Here is a 13,727-nt window from a genome sequence, read left to right as displayed (position 1 = left end):
GAAGTCATGGGATACCTCCTGATGTCTTGCCGGACCTCCTTTTGCCCGCCGTAGTGGAGCAAGTCGACGTGGCATGGACTCAAGTCGTTGGAAGCCCTTGCAGAAATATTAAGACACGCAGCATTTCTAGCCGTCTATGACTGCGAAAGTGTTGTCAGTGCAGGATTTTGTGCACGAACTGACCTCTCGATTATGTCCCATAATTGTTCGATGGTACTCGTTGCGGGGCGACCTGCGTGGCTAAATCATCCGCTCGACTCGTCCAATCGTGAAAAACTGTGGCCCGGTGACATGGCACATCGTCACACACAAAAGTTCCATCATTGTTTGGAAACATGACGCTCATCAATGGCTGCAAACAATCTCTCAGTAGCCGAACATCCAGAGGACCCAGTCCAATCCATGTAAACACAGCCCGTACCGTTATGGAGTCACCACCAGCTTGCACAGTTGCTGACAACCTAGGTCAATGTCTTCGTGGAGTTTGCGCCAAACTCTAACACAATCATCAGCTCCTACCAACTGAAATACGAACTCATCGGAACAGGTCATGGTTTTCCAGTCGTCTAGGGTCCAGCAGATATGGTCACGAGCCCAGGAGATGCGCTGCAGGCGATGCCGTGCTGTTAGCAAAGGCATTCGCGTCGGTTGTCTGCTGCCAAATTTTGTCGCGCTGTCCTACAGATAACGTTCGTCGCACGCCCGACATTAATTTCTGTGGTTATTTCATGTAGCGCTGCTTTCTGTTTTGTATTGAAAATTCTAGGAAAGCGCCGTTGCTCTGGATTGTTAGTGAAGGCCGCCGGCCACTGCATTATCGGTGGTGAGAGGTAACGTCCGAAATTTGGTATTCTCGGCACATTCTGTGGACCTCGGAATACTGAATTCCTACACGAGTTCCGAAATGGAATGTCCCATGCGTCTAGCTCCAACTACCATTCCGCGTTCAATGTCACTTGAGTAGTGATTTACCACCAGAATCAAGCTCCTGATCATACAGCATTTTGGTCTGAAGATGACCATAGGCGTAGTCGATAACGGTTACCAGAATAAATAAATTGTGATCAAGACTGATTTTAATAGTAACTATTAGTAATAACATTGATCACTGTCTGCTCCCATGATGTATTCAAAAGTAATTAATTCCGGAAACAACTGACTTCTAAAAAATATGGCACTCACGTGGTGGATCAAATGGCACGAAAATATACTGTTCAACCCGGCACACGTTGATGGCCGGCTCATATATTTCATAATGTTTCTGACTTGGCATCTACCCATCCCTAGAACATTTTCAAGAAAGTGACAGGGAAGAAGATACTCGCCGAAATTACACCCTGAAGGAGCTTCGTATGGGGTATTTAGGCTCAAAAATGTTCAAATGTGTGTGAAATCTTATGGGACTTAACTGCTAAGGTCATCAGTCCCTAAGCTTACACACTATTTAACCTAAATTATCCTAAGGACAAACACACACACACCCATGGCCGAGGGAGGACTCGAACCTCCGCCGGGATCAGCCGCACAGTCCATATTTAGACTCGAAACTTAAATTAGTAGAAACAGAACCGGAATTTGGAGAGTCTGTAGAAGGAAATAAAATGTGGAGGCAATGTTAATTGAAGAAAATTGAAAGCAGCGTTTTACAAATATGTTGTGGTACGTGGATTTGGCAAACATGTTTCTGACCTCAACGGCACTAAATAAAATATTAGATTAATGTATTTATGATACTGAGTACCTACTAACTACGTCACCAATACTAAAAGAACTTGAAATAAAAACCGTGTCTATTAGATAACATCGTTTCTTTATAAAGAAAATACATGTTTGTAATAAATGGGAAAATATTAAATTTGCGAAAATCATACAATGTGCCACAATGTACTGTAGGAGCCCATAGTTAATGTTTTCTAAACTTAGGAATACATAGCTGAAACGATAGTAAAGAGAAAGAAAATAGTAATTCCAATACAGCGGTCAAAATGACCGCGGTTGTTATACAGTATGTTCCAGCGTTTCTATATGCTTTCACGTCAAATTTGGAAAGAAAAAAAAGATCTTCGTTATAAAATAATTTCTGAGACACGTTGTACAATAGATGTCTGCCGGTGTTTTAATGTAAGTGTAATGTCGTGAACGTATGGGATATGGAATGACCGACCTCCCAACAATCTTCCTAGATAGTTGAACTAGCGGTGTGCGGTCGTGCATAGTCGCGTTGCAGTGACGCTTCAAGCAGTCTTCCAGGTCACTTTCGAGATGGATCCCGGAAGCATCGAAGTTATTACTAGTAAACATAGGCAATTGCTATAAACATTGATGGCGAACAATTCGATGAGGAACAATACGTACTTCAAATTTTGTACCATATTTCGCTTTCTTTAAGGGCTCAGTCACTCCTTCCATTCTTTACGCTAAACCGACATAATGACATCTTTTGTGCATTTCGTGTTTCAGTATTAATATTACCTTCAATATTTAGTACTCTGACCATCAGAAAACTGTTTCGAAATGCTTTCACTCAACCCTGACTTCAGGGCATACTCTTACTCAACGATTTTGACCTTGTGTTCGAGGGTCGTAAAACAACGACAAAATAGAATACATGAAATAAACAAGCACCAAACGAACATTTTGATGACCACTCTATTCCGGGTCCTTTTTTCTTTTCAGTAAGCAGTAAACTAAAGAAGTGGGAAGAATATCTATCACGCTATGTTCCCGCAAATACATCACTAACCTACCTGACTAAAAGCTTTAGCTGAAACTCACAGCCCAAACAGGTAGAGTTACAATGTTGTGTTCAAACACAGCATTTTCTGCTGTGCTTCACTGACGACAGGACCTTAAATGTAACAAAAAATTACTAGATGGAACTAAAAGCCAATGTGGCACGAAAGGTATAGCAAAGACAGGAATAACTAAAAAGCCACGTCTCGTTGAAGTTCACAGTAGAAACTTGACTGTAGAGAAATTAACAAACAGCACTTTTGGAATAAGGCTGATTACACGATCTGTATATTTCTGCAAACGATGGGAATATACTGACAGACAAGGGAATGTGAAATTGACTAAGAACTGCTAACGGAAATGGAGGGGACAGATTAAGATGCGAAAACAGACATGCATATCGGAGAACATCAGAAATAACTAATGTTAAAGAAACCACAATAGCTTACGCACTCCAACTCCAAATAAGCAACAAGGCGAAAAATTGTACAGTCGGAACATAGCAGCATATTCCAAGTGGGCGTGGTCCACAAAATCTCTATGGAGAAATATGTCCTTATGGAATTCATTTATAGATTGCAGTGCTACCGCTGAAACTACTAATCAAAAACTTTTATCGTGTAGAATAGTACATAGAACTGTAACTGTAAGGTACACTATAAAGAAATAAAGCTGCCCATCATGCAGGAAACGCTTTACATATATATACATATGTGAAATAATGGAAAAAGTGAGTGTGAATGGAATGTGTGTGTAGCTTCGACAGATAAACCTTCAACTACTTCAATTCACTGTATGGCATCAACACAGTACACAAACCGACATTTCAGTTCAGTTCTAGTACAGTGAAGCCGACAATCTAGCATCCCATAGTCAATACACCATTATGAGCAAAAAAGAAACGTCACATTCTATATTCCACATATAGTGCCGAATGTTCAGAAGCGAGGTCAGTGTGGAAAGTGAAAACCTATATAAGAATACACCCACGTATCACTTAAAAAATATTTCCAAGACGAAATTAGGTGCAAGCATATAATTTTTCTTTCCTTCGGTTCTTTGCAGTGTCCAAATCACTGGTTTCTTTCGGACAGTAGTTCATTAAAAACAGAAAGAGTGTCAGTTCAATACCCCTACTTACACTAAAAAACAGATTAACGTCACATCTGCATGTACCTTGTACAGTAACAATAATTTCCGCTTCACTACTCTTTCCCATATACAAACCATGTCCAAAACTAAAACCACGATTTGTTAATATTAGTGAAGTGCAGAATTTTAACTATGCATGACCCTCATCTACGACAGTTACATCCCCAAAAGTGAAACACATTATAAGATTAAAAAAAATAAAGACCAGAACAAAACTAACTATGCTACGTTATTTTATAATTTGTAGTTCACACCTACCACGAACGAAGTGGCAACGATAAGCAGACTACTTACAACAGAAAAAAATAAACACAATTATGAAATATAATCGGCATCTAACGAATTTGGGATAATTTTTTTCAAATGCTGTACCGAAGATAGGCTATATTTTAAATTGGTGGCCATATTAATGTAGAATTACCTGTTTGCTGCAACCTTTTATTTAACGTAGCGTTCAGTTTAATATCCTCCGTTGCTCGATGTTCAGAAGCATTCTGTTACACCTAAAACAGTGCGGTGCTCATAAACAAGTTGCTTGTATACTCTCCCACGCACATGAAATCCATTTCACTGATCAAAGCATTCCATAAAAGTCTAGGATTTGCCGTCACAAATTTCTGACCATGTATTTCTCTAAAATCGCACTAAAAATTTGTTGTTCACACACATATGCACATACACATAGAAACAACAAATTCACCGCACGTACACAACTTATGACACTTCTTGTCAGCTACAAGTAACTTACGATGCTAAATGAAGCACCGAGTTTATTGATATGACAACTTCCTACGTCACGAACGCCATCTGCTGACCAAAAGTGTTACTAGCGGTAGCAACCGCCCGCCAAAGATAATTACAATCCACAGACGTTGTATTGCGAGCTATCGAAAGTCACGCAACTGGCTATCGCTATACAAAATCGCAACAGACTCCCTGCGACAAAACCATGGGGTTTTGTGTTACAGCGTCCTTCTGCGAGTCCTTGACAGTGATCGCTAACCAATACAGAGAAAACTGTGTATGAAACAAATCATGTAACTGAGTGAGTCGACAATCCATATGCCAAAAGGTCTTGTTACTTGTTGGTGCAACCTACATTTTTTGTTTCGCTTTTTTGTATTAATCACTTTACAATTCCTTGTGCCACTTGTGCAAGACAATTTATTCACTGTCTACACATCTGCAGTATTTGTACAGGGCTATTACAAATGACTGAAGCGATTTCATAAATTCACTGTAGCTCCATTCATTGACATATGGTCACGACACACTACAGATACGTAGAAAAACTCATAAAGTTTTGTTCGGCTGAAGCCGCACTTCAGGTTTCTGCCGCCAGAACGCTCGAGAGCGCAGTGAGACAAATTGGCGACAGGAGCCAAGAAAGTGTATGTCGTGCTTGAAATGCACTCACATCAGTCAGTCATAACAGTGCAACGACACTTCAGGACGAAGTTCAACAAAGATCCACCAACTGCTAACTCCATTCGGCGATTGTATGTGCAGTGTAAAGCTTCTTGATGCCCCTGTAAGGGAAAATCAACGGGTCGGCCTGCAGTGAGCGAAGAAACGGTTGAACACGTGTATCTGGACATGCTGGAAAATTGGCTCATGCCACAACTGGAGACCGACAGCGCCGACTTCATCTTTCAACAGGATGGTGCTCCACCGCACTTCCATCATGATGTTCGGCATTTCTTAAACAGGAGATTGGAAAACCGATGGATCGGTCGTGGTGGAGATCATGATCAGCAATTCATGTCATGGCCTCCACTCTCTCCCGACTTAACCCCATGCGATTTCTTTCTGTGGGGTTATGTGAAAGATTCAGTGTTTAAACCTCCTCTACCAAGAAACGTGCCAGAACTGCGAGCTCGCATCAACGATGCTTTCCAACTCATTGATGGGGACATGCTGCGCCGAGTGTGGGAGGAACTTGATTATCGGCTTGATGTCTGCCGAATCACTAAAGGGGCACATATCGAACATTTGTGAATGCCTAAAAAAACTTTTTGAGTTTTTGTATGTGTGTGCAAAGCATTGTGAAAATATCTCAAATAATAAAGTTATTGTAGAGCTGTGAAATCGCTTCAATCATTTGTAATAACCCTGTATATATTCAACCATGCTTTGCATTTTCAGGCTTTCAAAAGGCATTTGAAATATCAAGTACAACGAGGAATCAAATCAATGAAGAACATCAGAATGAGGCTTCTTCCTGAGACATTTGTTGTAAATGATCTCCGGGATAGGAGACGAAACAAATATACACACACTTTGAGTAATAGAGTAATTATGCAAAGATCTTATGTAATGCAGTTATTGTTAAACGGAAGATACCTCATATATATATTGACTACCTTCCACAGTATCGAACTAAATCAATGAAGTCTATCATCTGCATTACTTACGATTAAAGTTATGTGATCTTTCCAGTTCACACCACCATAAATTGTTGGAATAAGACCTGGGAGTAGACAACGTTCCGTTGGAACTACTGATAGCCTTGGGAGAGCCAGCCCTGACTAAACTCTTCCATCTGATGAACAAGATGAATGAGACAGGCGAAATACCCTCAGACTTCAAGAAGAACATAATAATTCCAATTCCAAAGAAAGCAGGTGCTGACAGGTGTGAAAATTACCGTACTATCAGTTTAATATCTCACAGTTGCAAAATACTAACACAAATCCTTTACAGAAGAATGGAGAAACTGGTAGGAAACGACCTCAGGGAAGATAAGTTTCGATTCAGAAGATATGCAGGAACAGACGAGGCAATACTCACCCTACAACTTCTCATAGAAGTTAGATTATGGAAATGCAAACCTACCTTTATAGCATTTGTAGAGTTAGAGCAAGGTTTTGGCAATGTTAACTGGAATACTCTCTTTCAAATTCTGAAGGTGGCAGGGGTAAAATACAGGGAGCGAAAGGCTATTTACAATTTGTATAGAAACTTGATGGCAGTTGTAAGAGTCAAGGGGTATGAAAGGGAAACAGTGGTTGGGAAGAGAGTGATACAGGGTTGTTGCCTTACCGCGTTGTCATTCCATCTATATATTGAGCAAGTAGTAAAGGAAACAAGAGAAGAATCTGGAGTAGGAATTATATTCTAGGGAGAAGAAATAGAAACTTAGACATTTGTATTACATTGTGTTTCTGTCATAGGCAGCAAAGGACTTGGAAGAGCAGCTGAATGGAATGGATAGTGTCTTGAAAAGAGGATGTATGATGACTATCAACAAAAGCAAAATGAGGATAATGGAATGTAGTCAAATTAAATGAGGTAACACTCACGGAATTAGATTAGGAAACAAGACTAGATGAGTTTTGCTATTTGGGAAATAAAATAACTGATGATGATAGAAGTAGAGACGTATTTACAACTAAATCAATACAATGAAATGAATACCCTTAGCTGGATACAGGTGTTGATATACGTCAATGGGGACAGTTGAAAATGTGTGCCCCGACTGGGACTCAGACCCGGGCTCTCCTGCTTACATGGCAGACACACTATCCATCAGAGCCACCGAGGACACAGAGGATAGTGCAACTGCAGGGTCTTATCTCTGGCATGCCTCCCATGAGAGCCACATTCCCAGCTTATCGTCCCGCACTATACTCTTAGTGCTCTTGCCCATTACACTCATTACTGACAGCTTTACTGATTCCCGAAAGAGTTCGCGCAACATGTGTGCATCTGCACAGAAGATGGTCAAATGGCCGGACATGTCCGAAAGAACAGATACCATCTTCATATATATATAGAAGCAGAGAAAATATAAAATGTCAGCTGATAATGACAAGAAAAGCTTTTATGAAGAAGAGAAACCTGTCAACATCTAGTATAGATTTAAGTGTCAGGAAGCCCTTCCTGGAAGTATTTGTGTGGAGTGTAGCCATGTACGGAAGTGAAACATGGACGATAAACAGTTTACACAAGAATCGAATATCATCTTTTGAAATGTGGTGCTACAGAAGAATGCTGAAGATTAGATGGGTAGATCACATTACTAATGAGGAAGTACTGAACAGAACTGGGAAGAAGAGAAATCTGTGACTCAACCTGACTAGAAGAATGGATTGGTGCTTAGGACACATTTGAAGGCATCAAGGGATCACAAGTTTAGTACTGCAGGGAAGCTGGGGGGTAAAAATCGTAGAGGGAGACCAAGAGATGAATATAGTAAGCAGATTCAGAAGGATGCATGTTGCAGTAGTTACTCGGAGATGGAGAGGTTTGCATAGGATAGAGTAGCATGGTGAGCTGCATCAGACCAGTCTTTGGACCGAAGACAACAAGAACATTGCACAATGTCAAGGTCCCAAAAAATATATGCCCACTTGAATCCTTTCTGCTGGATGTTTGTGTCTTTTGGTACTTTTGGACTGACCTTTCTATTTTGAAAGCTATTTTTAAGTTTTTCCTTTTGAAAATGTTTATTATTTTATGTATGAGTTTGTGCCTTGCATGTCACTGTATACCCACTTGTATTACTTGATGATGATGATGATGTTTGAGGTGTGGGGCGCTCAACAGCGTGGTTATCAGCGCCCGTACAATTACCCAATCTTTGCTCAGTCCAATTGCGCCACTTTCCTGGATGATGATGAAATGATGAGGACAACACAAACACCCAGTCATCTCGAGGCAGGTGAAAATCCCTGACCCCGCCGGGAATCGAACCCAGGACCCCGTGCTCGGGAAGCGAGAACGCTACCGCGAGACCACGAGCGGCGGACTTCTTGTATTACTTATTGCTCCTGCATATATTTTTTGGGACCATGGCATTGTGTTTTATACACTTTATTATTGACAATCGCAAGTAATGGGATAGGCATAACCTTCTAAAGAAGGGCACTAAATGCCCCAAACCAGTTATGAAATTAAATTTCTTTTATGCAACTGGTTGCTTATTATTTCATTTTATACGATTGCAGTTGATTAAGGTGGATAAAATACTAAATTATGACATGTAATTAATTTCTTGAAGATCAGGCAGTTTTTTCCCATGTGGAAAACGTCAAAAAAGCACTTTTCATGCGTAGTCACTATAATTTAGTAACACCCCATTTCAACTGCCCTTTTGGTGTCCAGTATGTCGCTTGTTTCTCTAAATGATGCCAACATTTTGTTTTTACTTATTTACTGTATGTGTGTACACAGACAAGTATAACAGCCTATTTAACACATAAGGAGAATGATATTTGTGATCACTCATTGGCATATTTGTCTGCTATGTAACTGACTAGTGTGAACAGCGAGCTGCTTGTGACGGTCACATGATTACTTAATAGAAATTACCTTTCTGTGTTGTTTTTGTGTACCTGTTTGTTTTCTTATGAAGCTAGCTTTATTTATACTATTTACAGGTGGTTTTCTCTTGTAGTTGGCCCTTCACTAACTTCTCTTAATGGTTCTGCACTAGTTGAGTAGTTTGTCCCATACTTTCAGGCTACGATATGTTCTTTGCAGAGGATGGCAAATGTCTGGCTGGCTTGTCATATTAGCTTCCATGAAATGTCTTGCGTAGTAATTGGCGTATTCCTGCCTTCTGCTGGATGTTTGTGTCCTTTGGTATTTTTGGACTTCAATGTCTGTTTTGAAAGTTATTTTTATGCCTTGTCTTTTGAAAATGTTTATTATTTTGTGTGTGAGTTTGTGCCTTTTTTGTCACTGTGTACCCACCTGAATCTTCTTTCTTGTTGTCGTGAATACTTTGTGTTGTTGTTTTGCCATTGTGTGTGCTTGGGTGTGTGGAGTTATGTTGTGTTTTTTGTAGCTGGGTGTTTGTTGTATTTATTGACTGTACTTATCTCTTTTTTGTTTAGGTTTGTGACTAGTTTATTACTGTTCCAATTGTTTGTTGTTCTTTGTGCAAATATGTCTAGTTCCTTCCGCCAGTTTTCTAAATGGAGTGACAAGCTACCATGTTGAGCATATGGAGTGTACATATGAGTGTTACTTGTTTCTGTGAGCCTGGATGATTTAAGGTACGTTACACAGCCTTAACACTATCACCACCTACCTAATGGCCGGTATGTCCACATTTGGCATGGATAACAGTGGTGACATGTCATGGTATGGAAGCAATGAGTCGCTGGTAGGTCGCTGGAGGCACCATACAAGTCACCTAATTCGAGTAAATTTATGGGAGGGGGCAATGAGCTCAGATGCCACGTTCAGTGACATCTCAGATGTTCTCAATTGGGTTCAGATCTGACTAGTTGGGGGCCAGCACATCAATTGGATCTCGCCACTGTGTTCCTTGAAACACTTCATCACACTTCTGGCCTCATGACAATGCCACTGCCGGCAGGAAACGGCTGAACAAACTCCACTGGGCCAACAGCTGCCCAAGTGAATGTCCCCCAGAGCATAATAGAGCCACTGCCATCTCGTCTCCATCCCCAGTACAGGTGTGAAGGAGCTGATCCCTTGGAAGACGACAGATTCGCGCCCTCTCATTAGCATTATGAAGAAGGTATCAGGATTCATCAGACCATCCAACGTTCTGCCATTGCACCAATGTCCAGAGCTGATAGTCACATGCCCATTTCAGTCAGAGTTGCTGATGCTATGGAGTTAACATTGACACAGTGATGTATCTCATTAGCATTATGAAGAGGTATCAGGATTCATCAGACCATGCAACGTTCTGCCACTGCAATAACGTCCAGTCCTGATGGTCACATGCCCATTTCAGTCAGAGTTGCTGATGCTATGGTGTTAACATTGGCACAGTGATGTATCATCAGCTGCGGAGGCCCATTGTTAGGAGTGTTTGGTGCACTGTGTGTTCAGACACACTTGTACTCTGCCCACCATTAAAGTCAGACACAGTTCGCTGGTTGTCTTGTTTTACCAGTCTGCCAACTGTACGATGTCCTATATCTGCGGTGAGTGGTCGCTGCCTAACCCACAACATCTGGATGTGGTTTCACCTTGATTACGCCACATGTTGAAGACACTCACCATAGCATGACTCAGGCATCCTACAAGTTGTGCAGTGTAAAAAATGATTGTGTTGAGCCTCTGGGTTATCTCAGTCTGCCCTTGATCAAACTAAGATAGATTGCACACCTTCACCAATCTGCTCTCAGGCAGCACCCTCACTGATGCTACATGCACAGTGTGAATGTCTGACTAGCAGTCAGTCAAGGTGATGCTGCTGTCGTCTGGAAGGGTTTATATCGACAATAGATCGGTGGTCATAATGCTCTGGCTGATCAATACATGATTGTGTCAGTTGTTGTAGGCCTGCAGCAAGTTTCAAAGTTATGCAGGTTATTTTGAATTTTCCTTGCTGTGTCTAAGAAGTTTATTTAATTTCAACATTCTTTAAGAGATGGAAATGTTAATATTACTTTTTCTCATCATTAATTAACAACAATTTGAGGATCTGTACATACAAAACTGAAATACAGAAAAAATAATTAAGCAGTAAAGTAAGATAATGAAATGGGCTGTTGTTACAATTGCTACATAGCTTGCAATATGTAAAGTATGCCTAGACTATGTGTGTAGCAAGTGTAAATAAGAAATATATTTGGTATCCAAGCACATTGCATTAAATATCTATATTGTTATTACCTATCTGTGCTGAAATTAATTTCAGTACTATCACCAGCTTTCAAGTACTCTGCTCTATCACAACCTATTATAATAAATAAAGTTATTACCATTGGCAGATTAAAATAGTGTGGAAGACCAGGACTCTAACCTGGGACCTTTGCCTTTCATCGGTAAGTGCTCTACTAGCTGAGCTAACCCGAGAAGACTGATGATACAATCTCACCCCTTAACTTCCGCCTGTACCCCATATTCCACCGTGCAAACTTCACAAATTTCTCCCACATAGTTTGTGGCTCTAGGACTCCTGGAAAAAAGGTTATTGTGGATATATGACTTGGCCACAACCGGAGAAATTGTTTCCACTTGAATTTCAGTCTGGAATGGAGTGTGATTTGATCTGAAACTTCCTGAGGTGGAATGGGATGATGTATATGTAGAAGGAGATGAGATAAAAAATTAAATTTATTCCATAGTAAATGAATGTCAGTATTTACAAGCTGCTTTCTGAAAACATTATCCAGAAGATCCATTAAAATTGCTAGTAACCAAATGATAACCAAGGCAATTAAAATCTCATGTAAGAGAAAGAGGGAAAATTATGTATAAGCCAGAGAAAGTCAAGATCTGATAAAACTACTGTAGCACTTTAAGGCAATTCATTAAAAAGGCCAGAAATAGGAATGTCCTGATGAAATAAGTAATGTAGATAATAAGATTAAAATTATATGCGGCATTTTCAAATGGGAGACAGGACAGCCAGTAAGTGCACAAGATTCCATATGAATTAAACTAAGTGACATTGTTGTGACTGATAATTCACAAGCTTCAAGTACCTTTACCAATTACTTTCTAAACATAACAGCAAATGTAGGCTTAATGGTTCAGCTGAAGAAGTGGAATAATATATTAAAGACTTCATCAGGAAATTTATCCGGGCATGTTAAACTAAGCAACTGTTAAATCACTGCATAATAATGGTGACAAAACAAATTTAAACAATTATCATTTAGTTTTCTTACAGAAATCTTTTTCAGAAATATTCGAAAATGTAAATTAGTCAAGAGCAATCGCATACCTAAGTGGAAACAATTTGCTTAGTATATCATCGTTCCAATTCCAGAAGTGTTAGTCTACTGAGAATCCGATTTTTACATTCACTCATCAAATAGTACAAGCCTTAAGTAATGATATGCTGTATCTTCAGTGGATATTTTTTGTGATCTTCCAGAAGCATTTGATTGGGAAAATAATGTTACTCAAATAATGTTACTCTCTTAGAAAAGCTCAGGTTTTATGGAAATGATGGTTTTATGCAAAGCAGGGTTGAATGATACTTAACAAACAAAATGCAAAAGGTTGTGCTTAATAATTCAGGCAATGCTAGAAAAGTAGAAAATTTTAGTGACTGGGAAAAAGAAGATCACAAAGGGAGTGCCACATGGTTCAATTCTGGGCCCTGTCCTATTTCTTACACATGTGACTGACCTTCTACACAATATTCAAAAAAGCAAAATTCGTACTTTCTGCAGGTGATGCTAGTTTTATAATAAATCCCATTAGAAAGAAAATAACAGTAGAGTTGGTAAACGAAGTCTTCCAAAGACTATGCTGTTATCTTCAGGTCTGTAAGAAAGTGCATATACATGGAATTTGTCTCATAAGTTAATATGTAACATTTTATAAAAAAATCTTAGATTGGTATTATAAAAACCGAAAGTGGAGCTCTACATTTACATACCTTAAAAATCTTCAATTGTAAAACATGTTCATTTTATCCTGGCTTTATGCACAAGATGTCAAGTGGATAAAAATAGCACCATATAAAAGATTGGGATCTTGGTTGTTGAATGGTTTTTAACAATTAAACAGGTCACCCTTCAGTCTCTCAAAATGAAAAAAAATTAATTTTCCAGAGAATCAACAAGTGGCTCTCTAAAAATGGACTCTCCTAAAATTTTTAAAAATGGCACTACATTCAGTTCTGTAAACAAAGTGATACTAAAACTTGATTAATACTTAAGCAAGAGTCAGTAGATAGGGTAGAATGCTCCAATGTTTTGGGTGTACATATTGATGACCACTGCAACTGGAAAAAGCATATTACTGAGCTTCTAAAACAATTAAGTTCAGCTACATTTACTCTTTGTAGAACTGCTAATCTTCCAAACAAATACATGAAACTCCTGACACATTTTACATATTTCTACTCAATAATATCTTACATAAAAATTTTCTGGGGTAACCTACGACTTAGAAAG

At 39.5% G+C, this 13,727-nt stretch overlaps 1 protein-coding gene across 1 annotated transcript in view; it reads right to left on the bottom strand.

The window, feature by feature from the left end:
• The window catches only part of LOC126175455 (SNF-related serine/threonine-protein kinase), a 334,265-nt gene extending 329,595 nt beyond the window's left edge, over positions 1 to 4,670 (bottom strand). The window contains exon 1 of the mRNA XM_049922258.1: positions 4,307 to 4,670. The gene's annotated coding sequence lies outside the window, so the exon portion shown is untranslated. The remainder of the gene's footprint in view (positions 1 to 4,306) is intronic.
• Positions 4,671 to 13,727: the final 9,057 nt, after the last annotated feature.

The sequence above is a fragment of the Schistocerca cancellata genome, chromosome 3, assembly GCF_023864275.1.
Source record: "Schistocerca cancellata isolate TAMUIC-IGC-003103 chromosome 3, iqSchCanc2.1, whole genome shotgun sequence".
NCBI lineage: Eukaryota > Metazoa > Arthropoda > Insecta > Orthoptera > Acrididae > Schistocerca > Schistocerca cancellata.
Note: the sequence above shows the minus strand (reverse complement) of the source record. Positions and strands in the feature narration are given on the sequence as shown.